Below are 19,845 nucleotides of genomic sequence, written 5' to 3' on the forward strand. Positions count from 1 at the left end.
AAAGAAAGGAATTGTTAAAATAACTTAAAAAATCTTTTGAAATTGTAGGCTTTAAACTTTGGAAGGTCTTGTATAATCTGGGTATTGAAAAAGCTAAGGAACAATTCAAAGCACAAACAGGAAAGGGCATTAGAACAAATAGGAAATTTTTAATGTATGATACAGTAAGGAAACCCTGTAGGAAACTGGTAATCTTACAGCCCATCAGAGAGTAAAAGGAGCAATTAGGATGTTGCAGAGAAGAGAAATTATTTCTTTGTGTCTGTTTCCAACGCAGAGATTGTCACTGAAATATTTGTTCTATGCTTGCCCATTGCATGCAATAAATCTGGGAATATTGTCAAAGAATTAGGCTAAGCCCGCGCTTAAACATTTTGCTGGAACAACAGCGTCAGCAAAAAGCCCATGTGCTTTTTATATTATACCAGCAAAAAAGTCAGCATAATGCAAAAGACAGCTTATTCTGCTAGAGGAGGCTTGTTTACCCCAAATTAACAAAAACTAAAGCGTCGACAAAATACAACTATGTGTAATATCTCCATTAAGGCAGCACAGCCCCTGACTTCAGGATGGGTCGTGAAAGGGTTGAGTGGGTCCTTCCCCATCACTGGCTTTTGAATCTGCCCTGCACAAGGGTTGGGGAGCCAAGAGAGCTGGTGGTAGCCCTGAAGGATGTCCCTTGGTAGAGTTGACCAAGAGGCTCATAAAGAGCAAGGAGCTGGCCCAGGAGACGCGGGAGGACCAAAGGTGAGAACATGGGTGGGTTGTCCATGCTGGTGCTATCCAATGGGGCTTGCCACGGTAAGCCTGGTCTTGCTACAGGGCTTGCTATGGTATAGTCCTGGTCCTCTTCTAGCACAGAGCACAGGTTGGTGCATATGTTGGTCTTCCTTGGATGCGGATTTAGGACATGGCCAGGGCTTGCTTGTCTTCGTGGACCTAGGAACCGGGGAGGTGGTTTCTCAAGATTCTCAGGATTCTCTGCTACTGTCCTTTTCAGGCAGCAAAGCACCCAAGGCTGAGCCTCATTCTACATGGTGGATGGAGAAAAGCAGGTATCAGTGAAGAGCAAATGCCCATAATGCCTAGCTCTGGTATATAAAGGACATTTTTGGATATTCTCATGTCAACCACACCAACAACCCCCAAGAAAAAGCAGGCAAGTGCCCTGGGCTGTGTCCCAGCCACGGTTTATCCGTGCTGGCTGTATTGCTTGGGGTTCTGCTTTGGGACAACCCCAACTACTGGTCATTTTCTAGCACCTCCCTCTGAGTGCTGGCAACCCCTGCTTATCTAGAGAAGTCATATGAGAGCAGAAAAAGAGATACTGGAAAAGAAAAAAAGGATTAATTAAAGAACAAGAGGTCTTTAGGACTAGTTAATGTACCTCCATGTATTTGGGGGAAAATTAGCTATGAAGCATTAAATCATGAGGAATCACATGCCTTCTTTGCGTTGAAAATCTGTGGCTATCAAAGGTAACACCTGGGTAACGCTTATTGACAGCAACTACTGCGGAAGAACAACCAAGTAACAGCCGTACTGGCCATGTTCCAAAGCACCGGGTCCAACTGACAGCATCTGGCCACCAGGATAAACTCTTTTACTTTCCAAAACAGGGACCTTATAGTTAAACCACCCATCAGGAGTGTTAAGCTCAGGACTGTGCCCAGATGTGATCTAGGAGAGTGTTCATTAGCCTCGGCCAAAACTAGACCAGGGCCACAGTAAAAATTTAACAGCGTGGGTGACGCTTGACCCTGTGCCCTGGCCCTACTTAGTCACTCGTGTAGACGCAGCTGTTGTATCAGACCAAGGTCCAACCAGTCCAACAGACGTTCTCCAGCATTGCCCCTACACGCATCCCCACACCCATAAGGCTGTTTGTAACAAGCAAGTCTCCACCCAGGAGAAATTTGTGACTGTGGGATCTGTCTCATGTCCCGTAGCACTGAGCAAAAACAGGAAAGCCGTGCAGTCACTGTGGCTAAAAGTAAATTCATGATTAGCTAATATGTTTTGCTGCAATAGTAACACAGTGATGTCTGGTGCTAGCTCAATAGCCAAAAATGACTGGTGATAGTTACACCCTGTGCTTTGCACAGAACAATAAATAAATGATCCAACAAAAATGCCTTGCTCGGTTTGACCCGTTTCTTCACTAAGGTGCAGGCAGAAGTGCCAGTTCCAAGCTCCTGGGAGCTGAGACTTGGATCATCCTCCATTCATCTCTGTCCTCGGTGGCTTTCAAAAATCTCAGCTATGAAGTAACTGTCCCAAGTGAGTGCAAGATGAATAGTTGTGCTAGTAAAGGCTCAGCTTGTGCCCCACGTGGTCAGTGACTGCAGCAAAAGGAGGTGTGGGGACATGCAAAGGAGGCTTTTCCCAGGTGCACCATGTCCCTGCACCAAAACCAGCGTGATGGAATCTCATCTCTTTCCACAAAGTAGAGTCTATGAAGGAGAACAGCAGTGAGGACCCGCTAAACCTTTTCCCCTCCTGTTTCCAGATATGGAGCACTTCCCAAAGGAGCCAGGCAGAATCTGGCCCAAGATGAATGATGTGGCTTTTGGCTAGCCCTTTTCACCTGTGACTCTCAAAGCATTTGGCAAGGTGCTCTCCTCACTTTCCTCTAATTGCAATAATCTCGACAACATGCATAATGATTCAGAGTTTTTATAATTACATACCTTTGTCCAAAGGACACGGTACAAAACTGTCTGTCTGCAACAGAAATTAATTTCCCCTCATTAAGGTGCAGTCACGAGTTAATTGCATGGAAAAAAAAATGCAGAAGACTTCAGATGCTATCCCAAGAAATTGTTGCTGTCATTCATCCAGCTGGTCAGGATGTGATGATCAGTATCAGTTACTCAGCAACTGATCTGGCACTGGTCTCCTTTGATTTAAGGTCCTGTAGACTCACTTGAACTTGCATGCAGAAACGAGTTCTCCTAAGGACAAGGCAGAGTCTCCTCTTGGAAATGTAGTATCTCTTGTAAATCCTGGAATTCCGTTGAATTGGTGGGAGGAGTTTTTTCCACTGGGGAGCTGAGTGCTTGTGAATCAGCCTTCTGAAGAAAAATTAAATTTGCTGATAATTTAAGGTTTAGCTAATGCACAGGACGATCTTTTGGCGATGCTGTGATGCAAGCTTGACGTTTTCAGGTTATAAACCTCAAGCAAATAAAAGGAGAAAGAAGAATGGTTTCGGAAAAGTTCCATTGTGCTATAAGTCAGAGGCTGTTCCACAACATTTTATCTCTGAAATGTCACGCTGTACTGGCCTCAAAGCTAGAAGAACAGACGGTTCATCTAATACAATTATTTTAGGATCCTTTCATCATAAACAGTGTGCATGCCAAAATGAAAACGTATCACGGGAAAGCATTTCTCATTGAAGCCTGAATCTCCTCCCTAATGTTTATTCTATGTCATGGAGAACACTAGGGGCCAAATACACCCTGGGTTAAAAACACTGGCACCAGTTCTTGCAACACAAATCTGGCAGGGATTCAGGATGTGACAGCCGAAGGAGACTGCAATCTTCCGCGTACCAACAAACCAGCTGATGCCTAATACTGGCGAGGGGCAAAAGGGGATGGTGAAGAGAAATATGAAGTGCGCCATGGAGGCTCGGTCCCTTCTACAGCTGCTGGCTGGATCCTGGATCCCTGCCATGGTGGTGTCCCAAGCGCCTGCAAGGTGCAGAGTAGGTGGGTAGGAGCAATATCTAATCTTGTATTGATAGAAATCACCACATGCTGGTGATTTGTACCTCCTTGCAACTGTTCTTTGAATGCGAACCTGGGTGGCAAATCAATCTCTTCACCATTTTCAAGTGAGACCACATCTGGAATATTGTGTCCAGTTGTGGCCCCTCAGTTCCAGCAGGTAAGGGAACTGCTGGAGAGAGTCCAGCACAGGGCAACAAAGATGCTGAAGGGAGTGGAACATCTGCCGTGTGAGGAAAGGCTGAGGGAGCTGGGGCTCTGGAGCTGGACAAGAGGACACTGAGGGGTGACCTCATTCATGTTTACAGATATCTAAAGGGTGAGTGTCAGGAGGATGGAGCCAGGCTCTTCTCAGTGACAACCAATGATAGGACAAGGGGTAATGGGTTCAAACTGGAACACAGGAGATTCCCTTACATTTGAGAAGAAACTTCTTCCTGGTGAGGGTGGCAGAGCCTGGCCCAGGCTGCCCAGGGGGGTTGTGGAGTCTCCTTCTGTGCAGACATTCCAACCCGCCTGGACACCTTCCTGTGTAACCTCATCTGGGTGTTCCTGCTCCATGGGGGGATTGCACTGGATGAGCTTTCCAGGTCCCTTCCAACCCCTGACATTCTGTGATTCTGTGAATGTCACCAAGTCGTTTTCCTGAAAACAAATACTTGCAATGTTGTTAGTTGATTGGGGGTTGCCGCAAAATTCCCTCTTATTCTCAGCACATTCCCATTTAGTGGATAGGACAAGGGGTGATGGTTTTAAACTAAAGTAGGAGAGATTCAGGCCAGACATGAGGAAGAAAATGTTGACACTGAGGGTGGTGAAACACTGGCCCAGGTTGCCCAGAGAGGTGGTGGATGCCCCATCCCTGGAGACATCCCAGGCCAGGCTGGATGGGGCTCTGAGCAACCTGAGCTGGTGAAGATGTCCCTGCTCATGGCAGGAGTTGGACTGGATAACTCTTGAAAGTCTGTTACAACTCAAATCATTCTATGATTCTATCTACTTTAAGAAACTCTTGCTACAGCCATGTTACTTGTACAGAATAAGCAAAGTGTTTTACAAGAAGAAGGATGCCCGCAGGAACCTGTCTGTGCTGTCTGATCATTCAGAACTTGCTGCTAGTCTGAGAAGGGTGACACCTTCAAGAGCACCTGAAAATTCCCAAAGACCCTAATGGCTGTGGTGAGCAACAGCCAAAATTCTTAAATTCTGTCCTCCTCTCCTTATTTTTCTCTTCCTTACCACTTTGAAATTCACGATGTCATAGACCTTAGTGTTATCACTTTCCTTCAGATTCACCAGCATTGTTCTTTGATTCTGTGATTTTATTTGGACTGTTTTATTGCTCCTACATTCTGGGCCATTGTTTTCCATCTTGCAAACTTGAGCTATACTTTTAACAACAGTGACACTGCACTTTTTTGTATTTAAATTCATCTTATTTCCTCGCTGCACTCCTACCATGGGTCTGGTACAACTGCCTTTCACGTCATCTGCAAGTTTATCACTGATGATTTTTATCATTTCCTCTGGGTCAATCATAAAGACACTGAACAATCCAGGGTCCAAAATAAATAAATGGAAGACTTCAATATCTCTAGTATAATTGAATTTCAAATTGCATTATAAGATCTCTTGCTGAAATAGTTTTTAATCCATTTAGTACACCAGATTAGGTTTTGTACCATTTTTCTTTAATTGGGACTGTGTTCAGGAACTGTTCAATAACTTGCAGAAACCTAAATAATTTATAACTGCCTTATCTTTATTAACCAAACTTACATTCTCATTAAAAAAACATTCATTTATTTGACATGACAGGCTTTCCATAAAACTGTTCAGGCATATCAATCAGGTTAGTATCCTTTAATTCATTACTAATCATAGCCTATATCAGATTTTCTTTGATATTGTTTGGGATCAGTGTTAAACCAATGAATTTGTAATTACCCAGGATTTTCCTATTATATGAAATATAGTTCTGGATTCTGCACAGAGTGTTCTTATAAATTTAAGCACACAGAACCAACACGCTCAGGCAGTCTAGCAATTTTGTTGGCAATCAGCTGGAATGAGCAGGACAGCAACACAACCATCCCAGACCCATCCATGCAGGATCCCAGCATCACACAACGATTTGGGGAGGGAAAGACCTCCCTGACCTCCAGACCAACATCGGGTCTCACAGCAGGTCTAACTTCACCCTTCGGTCAGATTGCTCGGAATTTTACCCAGTTGAGTTTTGTAAGGATGAGATCACAGAAGCTCTCTGGACTCCAGTTCCAATAGTTGACCACCTTCAGCGTAATTTTTTCTGCCAAATATCTAATTGTAATATCCTTTGCTGCATCTTGGGTTGATTGCCTGTTGTTCCATCACTACGCACCTCCAATAAAAATCTGTCGTGTTTTTTTGAATAGTCTCCTATGGGTAAAGACAGCAGAAAGCTCTTCTTAAGCTTGAATAACCTCTGTTCTTCTGGGTCCCACCAAGTGTCCTCCACGGGCTCAAGAGCTGTAGGTACGTGCTGGCTCCGATGGGGTAAAATGCTTATCTTCATCAGTAGACACAGTGATGAGGAACAGACGGACCAGATTCTGAGATCTACTTATTTACAGGTCTTTGATGAAATGGAGGTTGGCAGCTATATTCATCTGGCTTAAATCATAGAATAGAATCATAGAATAGAATCATAGAATCATTTTGGTTGGAAGAGACCCTCAGGATCACTGAGTCCAACCATAACCTAACCTAACTCTAGCACTAAACTAAATGCTACCCAAGTCCTCATAGCTGCACAGTGGAGAGTGCTAGTGAGTCTGCAGAGCCTCAGGAAAGCCTGGAGCAAGAGTCACCTGTGTCTAGTTAAGGAGAAAGAAGAGGTAGATGGAGGTAAGTGAAATTGCAGGTCTACTGTTTATGCGACCTTGCAGGTTTATGTCTTTCTTCATTTAAAGATGTAATCATTTTATGAAGAATAGCAACCTGAAGAGCTGAGAACTTAGTTTAATACATTTCATACATGCCTGGGTTCATTGTCCGATTTGCTAAAGAGATATCAACACAATTTTTGGTGGGGAAAAAAATGCCATCTGTGTGCTGGATGTTATAAATCTCTAAGGATAAAGGGATGTTTCAATGCACGGTACTCTCAGACCTCGTAATTGCCTCTCCTAAATACCTGCTCGGTCTCCTGCTGAGCTAGAGAGGGGTGTCTCAGCATGCAGGTGACCTCTGAAATGCTTACATGAATCATCGTATTGATCTACCACCCTAAAAAGAGTTTTAAATAAAACCTCTTAGCTACTCTTTAAATCTAGGCACTGGGGACAAGGGAGAAGGAGATGAGGGGATGAGAAACGTCCTCTTTCATCCTTCTGTCTGAGAGTAAAAGTCAGGGCAAGGACTGGCATGTTGAAGAGGTGAGGCTGGTTTTAAGAGACAAATTGATTACTAATTAGATCTGCAATAAAAGAGCGAAATAAATAATGGTTTCCTATCTGGAAAATGAGCCAAGGGTGCTCTGAAAAGAGGGACTGCACTATAACTAGCTTTAAACTGTGTTTGGAGGAGGCTGGCAACAGAAGTTCAAATGATGGAGCAAAGTTCCTGTGGGAGGAGGAAATTGTTGTAGCTCTCTGGGATTAGACTCTGACTAATGGGGAGGAGATTGCGGAGAATAGGAAGGTGGAGGTTAATGAAGTTGAGAAAGAGAACAAAATGATAGAGTGTTTTCCACTGAAGAAAGGAAGGAGTGAGGGAAGCAGAGAAAGGAGAATGGACATTGAGCTGTACAAAGACTGGAAACAAGAGTGGAAAATGGTGTCTGTAAAGGAATAACATGACTATGGAGGACTAAAATGAGAAAGATCAGGAACAAAACGAGTTTCCATTAGGAAGGGATACAGAGTGTGACAAAGGAATGTTCTGTAAAGGTATCAGAAATAAGGGCAAAGCAGCGGAAATTAAACATAACTGAATTAACAGAAAATGAGAGAACAGAAATAACAACAGAAAAAAAAAAAGACTGGACCATTCATTATTTCTTATGCTTTGCTCACAGAGGAAATAAAATAAGATGATGAACTGATATTTATCAGAACTACTTTTATCAAGGGGCTAAGACAATCCAAAATAGCAGAAGAAACAGTTAAAGTAATTCAAAGAAGTTAGACAAATTCAAGTCAGCAGGACTGGGTGAAGTTCCCCCCAGAGCACTCCAGGCACTAGCCAGAGCAATCTCTGACTCATTAGTAATTATCCGGGAGAGCTCGTGGAGAACGGGGGAGATCCCAGAGGAAGGGAGAAGAGCAAACATAGCGGGAAAAAGGACTTGGGGAATTATATAGTAGTTGTTTTAGCATGTAACGCAGACAAATAATACCATCAACTGTTAAACAATAAGTTATTAAGCACTTGACTGTTAATAGAAGTAGACAATCAACCAGATTGGATTTGTCATAAACAAGCCATGTTAAAACCATCTAATTTCCATATTTGAACCCAACAACTGTGTTGTAGAATAAGGGAGAGGGAGTATATGCCATATATTTTGAAATAAGCAGAGTTTTTAACACTGTTTCACATGACATTGCCAAAAGCTGACTGGGAACTATGATCTCTATGAAATTATCTAAAGATATACTTGACGGGAAAAAATAAACCCTACTGTATTCACACAAGACTTACTAACTCCTTTCCTTCCAATTTAGAGGACTTTCCAAATGGGGTCCCACCAGGTTCACTCCTGGACCCGATTCCAGTATTTTCATTAGTTATTTGGATGACGAAATAAAGAATATATAATTACCCTGGAGGATGTGTTCCAAAATGTTGCTGGGAAACTGGAGTAAGAGCAGAAAATCAACGAGATTTGATTCAGTAAGGTCAGGAGCAACAAAATATGGCAATGCAAAGTGGCAAATCACCAGTCAAGCAGGCGATCAAAGGAAAAAGAGATACTGAACTGTGCACAGCTGTTGTAGAAAAAAGGCAAATCTTATTCTGGGGTGTATGAACAGGACTGTAATAGGTGAAACATCAGAAGCAATTATTCCACTCTAATGAGGGCTCAGTTGGAATAGCAGGTGTGGGTTTGGATGCCGTACTAGGAGAAAGTAGAAAAGAGATGGAGATAAATTGTAGAGGAGCTAGAGGAAAGCAACAAGGATTATAAATGGTTCAACAAACTTGGAGGACAGGCTGACGGATTTTCTTTGTTTTTTTCCAGAGGGAAAAGACTGTGGTAGAAGACAAAAACTATCTTCTAAGACAGAGGGGGCGTACAAAAAGAATATTGACAATTGTTCTGGGTACAACAGAGCTAAATTGGCTCGATTTGCTGCAAAAAAAACCCAGTTACTTGATATGTGGGAAAGAAGAAAAACCCACAAATCAAACCTAAAAGCTTTCTAATTCAAAGCATATTTCTTAGAATTAAAATCAAAATTTCTAAATTAATTCTTAAGTCTTCCTCTCTGGAAGCTGATTAGCCTCTCTCAGGGATGCTTGGATAGATGGTACTGAGGAAGATTCGTGGTCTCTCTCTAGCTCTCCTTTTCCATCACTGTCTCCTCTAGGTTTGCCAATGCAATCCATCTTCCCCGAGCCCACTCAGAATGCAAAATATTGATAAAAAAATCTTGTATTTCCACTTGCATGGCTTCAAACACACTGTTGGTGTTAATTAATTATCCAGCAAGAGAAAGAAGTCAGTGATACCAAATGAAGCATGGAGCTTTCCCCGACCAATAACAAAATCAATCCTTCTTCCCGAATGTCACCTAATTTCACCAATTTTCTTTTCTAATATACCAACGTAGCTCTATATAAGCAGAACGAAGAGCCTCCTTTTCTGCAGATCTCCCACAGACGGCATGTGGTTGACAGGGGGATGAATGTGATGCTGCAAAACTCATTTCCAAGGGCTAGAAATATTAGTGAGTGCGCTGAAGTGCAAAGCAGCTGTGCAAAAACACCCATTGCATGGCAGGGAAACAAAGCATTGCTCACTTTTCCTTAACAAGGGGCTTGTAATTTGCAAATAAAGGAATAATACATGGATAAAGTTTGTCAGGGCTGTTGTTCAAGATGGGCAGGTGATGAGAAAAAAGAAGGAGGGAGTTCACAGGCTGTCTGGAAGGAATATACTCTCTCTGAACTCTAGGAAGATTATGAAACAATCTACTGGATGTCTCTGGGTAGAGATAAAGGAAGAGAGAAATCAAACAAAACCAGAAGCGGTCTCATGGTAGAGCGTGTTGCACATCAACTAATGAAGAAAGGAGATTGAGGAAGGTTTTTTTTGAAAAATAAAGGGGTCATGCAATGAACAAGTGCTGGTGAATCTGAAGGAAAATGATAACACTAAGGTCTAGAACACTGTGAATTTCAAAGTGGTAAGGAAGAGAAAAATAAGGAGAGGACGACAACATTTAAGAATTTTGGCTGTTGCTCACCATAGCCATTAGGGACTTTGGGAATTTTCAGGTGCTCTTGAAGGTGTCACCTTCTCCCTTCTCAGACTAGCAACAAGTTCTGAATGATCAGACAGCACAGACAGGTTCCTGCGGGCATCCTTCTTCTTGTAAAACACTTTGCTTATTCTGTACAAGTAACATGGCTGTAGCAAGAGTTTCTTAAAGTAGATAGAATCATAGAATGCTTTGGGTTGGAAGGGACCTTCAAAGCTCATCCAGTGCCCCCCCTGCCATGAGCAGGGACATCTTCACCAGCTCAGGTTGCTCAGAGCCCCGTCCAGCCTGGCCTGGGATGTCTCCATGGATGGTTCATCCACCACCTCTCTGGCCAACCTGGGACAGGCTCTCACCATTCTCATTGTAAAAAATTTCTTCCTTTTATCTAGCCTGAATCTCCCCTCTTCTAGTTTAAATCCATTACGTTTTCTGCTGTTGCAACAGGTCCTATTAAAAAGCCTGTCCCCATCTTTCTCATTCTTAAAAGCCCCTGGAGCAGATTTGCAGCACGGTTTTGGGGAAGGAACAATGTCTGTTGTTACTTTTGGAGAAGGAGCAACTGGGTGCTCCTCAGCTCTAAATGGTGTTGACAGGCAGCAGGGATTGTTACTAGTACTTGTGAATTTATTGCTGTATTTTATCTTGAATGTTTACCAAATGTGTGTTACTAAAGGTTTTCAACTTAAAAATCATTTTATGGACCTTGTATGATGCTTATAGCATCCCCATCCAGCAAATAAATAATTTCTGTTCTTGACAGGATGTAACAGAGGCAAAGAGTTCAATAATTCATACTTAGCAAATCTGGATAAGCCTTAAAGGTGAGACCCCCTTGTTCACTGGAGAAATGAGGTGTAAAATGAATGTTCGTACAGTCTCTGCACCTCTCCGCCTGGTTGCCTGTGGGACGCTGGGGTAGCTGCAGGTAGCACACTTCACATGTTGCTGAAAAGGTGCATGAGGAAATGATCAGAGAGGGTAGGATGTGGTTAAAGCCTCGGTTTGCAAACTGGAGCTAATGTGAGGGAAGCACATTATGTCTCGCATCCATTAAAGCCTCCAGCAATCACCTCCCACTGAGACGAAGGAGCAGCAGAGAAGGAATTGTGACTTCCTGAGTCCCAGTAGCTCCTGGAGCTATTCCTGTTAATATTCAATTATGTGCTGCCCTGGTCTTAGAGCACTGAACTACGTCTCAGTCCAGCCCTGAGGCTCAGCTGCAACAAACACAGCTGCAGGAGGCTGAGCCACAGAGAGAAACAACCCCCAAAACAGGGTTATCACACCTTCAGCTACTTGTGTAGAAACAACATGTAGGAGGAGCCGTGCTGTCCAGCCCCTGCATTCTCCGTCTCCCCTCTCCAGGCTGCACGGCTTTTGGGAAGAGACCACAGGTAGGAGCTGGTTATACCATGAGCTATGGGCAGGGACATCAGACTCCTTTTTTTCCCCTATTTTTATCCTGGATGTGCCAACTGACCATATAACGCTCTGAGCATGCTTGTTCTCCATCTCATACCTTGCAGCTTCTACTATGGCTTTTCCTTCATCTCACCCCCCAACCCTGAGTGTCTCCCATCGCTGTTGACCCATCCACCCTCTGATAAACCTCTCCCACTTCTAGATCATGGTATTAACTTGACATTTGCAAAAGGTCACTGTGTTTGCTCTGCCTGAGGGTTATATTGCTTACTCTTTTGCCTTTTTGCTTTGTAAGCCCTTCAAGGCAGAGGTTATCTCCTAGGGTATAGCTATACAGCGTCCAGGAAAACGAGGGCCCTGATCTCAGTTGGTGTCTAGCAGCTGTAACAGACATAGTAATGTGCTCCTCGATAGAGAGGCTGGCTCTAATTTTATAGATTAATCATGAGAGGTTAATGAATCTTAATTTATACGTAAAAGTCTTCCTTCCGGAAGCGGTCCATATGCAGCATCTCATGGTAGAACAACTAACGCCTTAGTTTCAAAGTACCAGTGCCAGATCTCTGCTGTATTTCCAGGAGTCCATTTGGACAGCGTGGTATTGCTGAAGCATATGCCATTTGTGACTGCTGCAGGAACAAATATGGGACATAAGGGAAGTGACACACAATACATATTTTGCGCATCCAGTTTATGCATATGAAAGCACAGCTTTTTTTAGCTTGTAGTTTGTCATGCTAAAATTGTTTGTTGCACCAAACTAATTGCAACTGAGATAAGAGCGTATGTTATGTCCTGCAGTGGCTGGTCAAAACAAGGTGCAGTTGGTAGAGGAAGGAGAGACAAATTAGAATCATAGAATCATTTTGGTTGGAAGAGACCCTCAGGATCACTGAGTCCAATAATAACCTCACTCTAGCACTAAACCATGTCCCTAAGAACCTCGTCTAAACGCTTTTTAAACCCCTCTAGGGATGGTGACTCCACCATTGCCCTGGGCAGCCTGTTCCAATGCCCGACAGCCCTTTCCAGGAAGAAACGTTTCATAATGTCCAATCTGAACCTACCCTGGCTATGCTTTAAGGTAAGAATAGGTCTGAACCTTTCCTCCAGCACACGTTGAGGCAGAGATGTAGGGCTTGAGCTCTGTCAGGATTGCTCCAGCAGTAGTAGGAACTTGGCGCGTTTCCTTTTTATCCATGAAGAGATATGTCAGGCTTGGCTCTTCTCAAGCGCAAGCCAACTTCGAGCCTCAGCTACAGTGAGGCTACACCAAAAAGGTAGATGGAAGACTAGGGCCGTAGGAATCGGTAGGTTCAAGCCTGTAGTTGAGACATCTCTTCACTTGGTGATGGAGTCATCTCAGTGACAACGTTATCTACTGATCATGTTTAGAAGAGGTGCAGATGGGGGATCTTTGCCTATAGATCTTTGCAATGGGCACAGACTGAAGCACAGGAGGGTCCATCTAAACACGAGGAGAAACTTCTTCACTTTGTGGCACCAGAGCCTGGCCCAGGCTGCCCAGAGAGGTTGTGCAGTCTCCTTCTCTGGAGACATTCAAACCCACCTGGACACCTTCCTGTGTGATCTGCTCTGGTGACCCTGCTTTAGCAGGTGGGTTGGACTGGGTGATCTCCAGAGGTCCCTTCCAACCCCAACCATCCTGTGATAGCTTTAAGTGCCAAGACCAACAGAGCACTAGACTGACAAGCCATGCTAGTTTTAAGAACAGCCTGACCTGACTCCTCTGCCATGGTTTGCTTTGGGAGTGACACAAAAGCTAGATCCCTCCCCAAAACTACATAGAGGCATTCCCATGTAGGAACTTCTTCCTTTCATCTAGTGATTTTGGTTAAACTCTACTGTTTTGCTTTGAAATCAACTTGTTCCCCAAACTATCCTGGTTCTTGTGCTTCTCCACGATACCCTTTGCCTGCAAGTGAAAAATACAATAGGCAGGTTATGGCAGCGCTGTGACTTGGCTTAGCTACATATAGATTAATTGGTTGGTACATATGGGTTGGGTGGCTGCCAGCCCTGATGTGTTATGGCTAAGTTCTGCTTCAATTTCTGATCTGGGTCTTTCCCTCCTGTGCAACTTGCAAGAATACAACTGTCTTTGAAATATTTGCTTTCTTCCAAATTAATCTGAAATTCATTAATGGGTTCAGAAGCTTTTGGGAGAGGGGGATAGACACATATGTGAATAGAAAAGCAGCACAGCAGAACCTTTGTTTCCTTAAGAAATATAAGTGTTTATTCTCATCTGTTGCTGAGCTTACGACCCACACAAATAACAGGGAAAAGCGAGCAAGCAGCCAACTGCAGAATGGGATCAGGAAAAATGACTCAGCAAGCTTGGCACCAATCTGGACAAAATGCAGGTACATTATAACCTTGCTCGAGCATCAATCTCATCCACGACATGACGTAGAAACAGCAGCTAGTGTAGGTATTTGCATCTGACAGAAAGATTCCTTCTGATAAATGATTTAGCTCTGCTCTTGCAAATAGTTATATACAAGAACAGAGCAGGTGAGAGGCTCCCTTTATATTTGCTGGCAAGGGAGAGAAAAAAGTTCAATGAAAACCTCTAATTGCTTTTAAAATATATATATATATAGTTTTTAATTATTGGTTGACAGATAGCTGCTGAATTATAGTTTCATGCTTTGTTCGTGTCATTCTTCCTAAGATCAGTATTTCCTGCTACATCACCTTAGAAACTCGATCAACAAACACTCTGCTCTACATGTAAACAAAGCTTTATTTTACCCTATTTTTGACAGCAGCCAGTGTTTTAGAAACCAGAACATTTCAGGTTCTCTGGGCTATTTGCCTTAATTTCACAATTTGGTTTTGTTTTTGAGGGCCTGTCAGCATTTTTTATACCTAGATCTGTTTGAGTGGTATTGTTTTCATGTGAGTGGCAACGAAAATATATTACTGCAAATTGCTTTCTGGAATCAGGCTTTCTTCTCTTCTGCCGAGAGTCTAAATGAAACTGCACTTTCTAACACATTGGAACTGAAGAGTGAAACAAATTAGAAAGAGAAGTGAAACAACAAGGTTAGGTTTCAGTGACAAAAACGAATCAAAAAAGAAGCAAAGACAACATTGATAAGTAAGCAGGATCATCTCCGAAGCTCAAGCTCTAATAAAACCCAAGAGTGTTACCTCCAACAGAAGAACTGAGGGACTCTGCTGAGCCTTTTAACCATTTCCTTGTGGAATAGCATTGGGTTTTGTCCTGACCCCACAAAGAGGGTCCTTTTTTATTGTCAAAAAAATAAGACTGGAGCCCTATAAAGTTTTCTTACTTGCTTTCACAAGATGAGCATTTCCCAGGTAGCTGCTGTGAAAAGACAAATTAATCCAACCGCAACTGGGAGATTTTATTTAGCAGTTTTAAAAACCTGCACAGGTCTCCTGTTGCCACAACTCAGAGACAGAGTCCATCAGATAGGGATTAATTTTAAGGCAGATATCAAAACCAATCACATGATGAAGGATTTTCCTACGTGTACAGTTCAATGGGATCCTTTAAATCCTGTGCATGCACATGTATGTGTATGCTGTTGTTTATTCAAACCATTTTCATTCACAGGGAGACACAGCCTTAGGCTTCTCCAGGCCTTTCCAAGGAAGGTAAACTTGAGAGGGGAGAAAGAGTCATCTTTAAACCTTATATTTTTGAAAGTAAGTTTTTGGAGGAAACAGGTTCAGGTGGAATGAGCCAAGATTGTAAAGATTCTACAACTAACGACATTTTTAAAAGGAGGCAGAATCTCTGCTTGCTCTTAGTGCAAGCCCTCATTGCAAGAATTTGAAGCAAATTCGGAGAAAAGCACCTTTTTTCTTTACAGAAATGCCTTGTTTTGCTTTTCTGCTCGGCTGTAACCTAAAGCCTCTCGGCTTGACAAAATGAAATAAAGCTGTGTGATGATGCGCTGTCACTGCTGCTGCCACCACTCTGCCTCCTGCAAATCTCCCAACATCATGCACCGCTCTCCCCGTCGGAGCCCAGTGAGGGAGCAACGCCTTCTCCTTCCAGCCTAAATCCTTCACCAGACAAACTTACCCTCCAGCTCTGTAAAACACGGCTCGGGTTTGCAGCAAGCGGCTCTGCCTGAGGGTGCTGTTTCCAAGGGTTGGTGTGGCTGGGTAACTCTCTTCCCATGACACAGCAGAACAGCAGCAGCAGCAGCAGCGTAAAACAGATCGGTTCTGGCAGTACTCCTAGAAGACTACTTTATATTCCAGCTCCAGCTGCTTTCTCCTTTAAGGATGATCTGAAGAAGGGAATATAGAATAAAAAGAGGATTTAGGGAGGTAGAGAAATAAGGCCCTGGGAGATGGAAAGTGAGGCACGCTGGAGCGAGGCTCCGTGGCAGTGGGACAGCCTGGATAAAATGGCAGAAATCCCCCCCAAATTGGATGGGAAAGGATATTAATAGATCAACAAAAGTGAAGTGTAGGGGGAAGACTCTAAGAAGGAAGGAAAGGAGGAATAACTGTTCCTCAGAAGGTTAACTCTTTCCAGCTAAAATAATTGATAATTCCTACAAAACTCCTGAAAATCTTGAAAAATAATGGTAGAGGTACCTGAAACACTAACCTGTTATATATCTAGCTCACTGCATAGGGATTTAGAAACGAGTAGGGTAGAGCACAGCTGCTTCAACTCCAAAAGCGTCAATGGGAGAGTGAAGGCAGATGATCTGCCGTCATTGCCAGGATTGGGCCTGCGCCGTCTGACCGGGTGGTTCCGGTCCAGTCCCCTCCCGCGGCTGACGGGATGTGTGACGGGCAACAGCATGAACCCTGCAGATGGGAAAAAAGGTCGTTTATATGGCTGGTCGTTTATATGGCTGCTTTCAAGGAAACTTGGCGGGACACTGAAGAAATTGAATTCCAAACTTAAAATTTATTGCGTTTGTGGGTCACACTTCAATCTGCCGAGGGGGCTGTGCTTTCCAGTGGAAGCCATAAGGAAGGAGCAAACGCAGCGTGCTTTTCCTCCTTCAGTTTTTAACAGTAAATCCATCCCTTTTCTACAAGCTAACCCCTCGAACCTTGCACTTGACCACCAATGAGGCACCACCAGTTCAGGCGCAGAATTTGGGGAGCTCCCACAGGAACCATGCGCTGCCCCCATGGAGAAAAACCCGAGACCCCCCGTGCATCGCCAGCCTGGCAGAGGTTTGGCGATGCAAGCACGGAGCAGGGTGGGCTTTAGCTCCTTTCTCCCAAATCCTGGGGGCAGGAGGAGAGCTGGGAATAACCAGGCACTTCAGCACCGCAGGCAGAACAGCAGCCTGAGGAACGCGGCGCTGCCCGCACCCCCGGCCGCACATGGGCGGTGGGGCGCCCGGCTCTTCTCAAGCCGCAGAAAATACCTTCATTTTTCCATCTTCTAGAAAGGGTGGGTGTTTGTATACGCGGCTTGTTTTATTGCGCTGGCAAGTGTACACGCCTAGAAGCGGCTCCATCCAGGACCTCTGCACCACAGCCTGCTGTAGAAAACGGACGGTGTTAACAGGTTAGACCGTAAACCGTTTCCCGACCGGCCGGCAGAGTTAAACACCGCGTTCGCCACCACCGTTTCAACCTCGCACCGACGGCAGCGCTCGCACCTCCAGCCTCCTCCGTCTTGACACAAACAAGTTTGTTTGTTTTGTTTTGATTTTTTTGTTTGTTTGTTTGTTTGCTGACGCTTCCAGCCGCGGCCGCAAACGACCGCGGGACCCCGCACCAGAAGCGGGGGCTGCGAAGGTGCTTGGCCGGTCGGGCGGTTGTTTCCCCTCGGCGAGCAGCAGCACAGGCGGTGCGGAGCGAGGAGGGAAAAGGAAAAGAAAAACAAAACCAAAACAAACGCCAACCAACAAACCACAACACACCAAACCAATCCTAATTAATAATAATAATAGAACAAGCAAGCGCAGCAACTTGTTTTGACTCGCAGAAGCGAAGGCGGGAGGTGTGAAGGGGGCAGCCCCTCGGGGAAGGGCAGCGGGGCTCGGAGCCCCCCGGGGGTACCGGCGGGTCCGGCGGCCGCGTCGTCACGTGAAAGTCCCCTTTAAGTTTCCATAGAGAGGCCTCCGGGTGTCACATGATGGACATGATATAATGAAACAACATTGTGGGGAGGGAAGCATTAGGGGAGCCCGGGGCGGCTGGGAGGCGGCGGCGGGGCAACAGTGCCCCCCGCCCCGGCCCGCCCTGCCCTGCCCTGCCCGGCCCGCCCGCCGCTCCGCGCCGCCCGCCTGCACCTGTCTCAGCGCCCCGGAGCGCGGCGGGAGCGCGGCAGATGTGGCAACCCCCGCTGCTGGGGCTGCGTGTGGCACCTTCCCCCGGGAGGGAAGCGGGAGAGCCGGCGGAGCAGCGGCCGCTCACGGAGGTGAGTTACCGGCGGGACTCAGGCGAGGGGCTGCTCCGGGAGGGGGGCGGTGAGGGGTGCCGGGGGGCGGGTGTGCGCGGCGGTCGCGCCATGTTTGCGCGGTGAGGTGCGTGTGTGGGGTGCGGGGTGTGTGTGGGGGGGCCGGGGGTGCCGCGTGTCCCCGCGGAGCGGCGGGCGTGTGCGCGCCCTCCCGCCCTCCATGTCCGCATTCCAGCTCATGTTGCGCAGATAAAATTCAAACTTGAGGTAAACACAAGCGGCGAAGCGGAGGGGGGGGGGGGGGGGGGTGCCGTGGGGGGGGAGGCGGAGGAGGGAAGGCGGGAGGGAGGTTCGCTCCATCCCGGCTCCCACCGCCGCTTCTCTTCCCCGCTGCTTCCCCCACATCCCACCCGCGGGGCCCCCACGCACCTGGGCTGCCAGCGACAAGCTCCCCCCTCTCGGGCCGGTCGCTTCGCAGGAGCTGCCGCTCTGGGTTTTCTCGGAGAGGGAGAGGCGGTTTCACCCTCTCGCCGCACCGCGCACCCCCTGGTAGGAGTCGGCAAGTGTGTGTGTGTGGGGGGGGACACACGGTGCGTGGCAGGTGCGCGGGCTGCTGTCGCGACATGGGGAAGGGGGGTGCTTATCGCGACGTGGGGGAAGGAGGCAAGTGACAGCGCGGGGGGGAAGGACGGGACTGCGCCGTGTTGTTTTCCTCGCTGCGTGGGTATCCCGAATCGAGCAAAAATAACAATTCCCCCCCCACACCCCCAATACCGGGGGGACCGGTCCGCATCTCCAAGTGCGTATGGAGAAAACAAGATGCGGGCGGGGGGGTGGGGGAGCGGGGAGGGCCGCGCCGCCGCTCGCCAGCCCGGGTCCGTGACACAGGCGGTGCCGCCGGCAGCGGGTATATTTAGCACTTCCCCCCCCCGCCCTCCCCAACCCTCCGCATGCTCCGCGCCCGGTGCGAGCGAGCGAGCGCTCGCCGGTTGATCGAGGCGGGCCGGCCGGCGAGCGGCCGAGGGCACGGCCTGCCGCCCCACAGGTGGGTGCGTGAGGAGAGAGGGGGTCCGGGGAGAAGCGTTTCGCCTCGAGGGTCGAGGCTGCTGAGGGGGAGGCGCTGTCAGAGCGGGGGGGGCGAGCGCGGGGCGCAGCGCGGCCGTGAAGGGAGAGGAGGCGGCTGCTACGGGGCAGCGGCGCTTCCTGCGTGGCGCAACTCGGGGCTGTTGCGGGAGGACGGGGTGGCCGGCGGAGCTCCGGATGGGGTTATGGGGGTGGCTGTGTGGCCGTGGCAGCCGCGGGGTGAGGGTGCGGAGCCGGGGGTAAGGACGCGGGGCCGGTTGTTGGGGTTGGGGGGTTCGGTTCTTCGGGCCTTCGCGGAGGGCGGGAAGCGCGCGCGACCCCTCGACGCGCGGCAGCGGCCCCCGCCTGGCGCCTCTTCAGCACTGCACCAAGGCGGTGGGACTGGCGGCCACGCCCACCGCGCCCCGCCGGCCAATCGCCGCGCCGCTGGCGGCTGCCCCCCCCACCCCTCACTCCTTTTCCTCACCGTCCCCCCCCCTCCCCCCCCTCTTTTTGGCTCCGCCCGCCCTTGGCAGGGCGCGAGCGCGGCCCGCGCCCGCCCACCCGCCTGTTTGTTATGGTCGGGGCCACGTGCCGCCGGCTCAGGCGGTCACGCGGCCCGGCCTCGCGCCGCCCCCGGCCGTCGCTGCTGGGGTGAGGGACCCGGTGTGTGACGGGGACCCCGGTGAGTGACAGGGACCCGGTGTGTGACGGGGACCCCGGAGTGAGGGACCCGGTGAGTGGTGGGCGCCCGGGGGTGTGGCAGGGGCCC

The 19,845-nt window shown here is 47.4% G+C and overlaps 2 long non-coding RNA genes across 5 annotated transcripts in view; one reads left to right on the plus strand and one right to left on the minus strand.

Annotated features, from left to right (window-relative positions):
* Positions 1–138: 138 nt before the first annotated feature.
* LOC308053209 lies at positions 139–18,564 on the minus strand. The gene is made up of 5 exons (XR_013923619.1): positions 18,441–18,564; positions 17,032–17,148; positions 16,251–16,456; positions 15,714–15,924; positions 139–1,030 (listed from the first exon to the last, which is right to left on the minus strand). It is a non-coding gene; the product is annotated as an uncharacterized lncRNA (long non-coding RNA).
* The window catches only part of LOC308053208, a 132,069-nt gene continuing 129,501 nt past the window's right edge, over positions 17,278–19,845 (plus strand). For 3 of the 4 annotated variants that reach the window (XR_013923615.1, XR_013923616.1, XR_013923617.1), the window contains exon 1: positions 17,278–18,032. This is a non-coding gene — a long non-coding RNA (uncharacterized lncRNA). Of the gene's footprint in view, positions 18,033–18,364; positions 18,561–19,845 lie in introns of those variants that run through there. The other variant, XR_013923618.1, reaches the window with a different exon arrangement.

The sequence above is a fragment of the Nesoenas mayeri genome (assembly GCF_963082525.1).
Source record: "Nesoenas mayeri genome assembly, chromosome: 1".
Lineage (NCBI taxonomy): Eukaryota > Metazoa > Chordata > Aves > Columbiformes > Columbidae > Nesoenas > Nesoenas mayeri.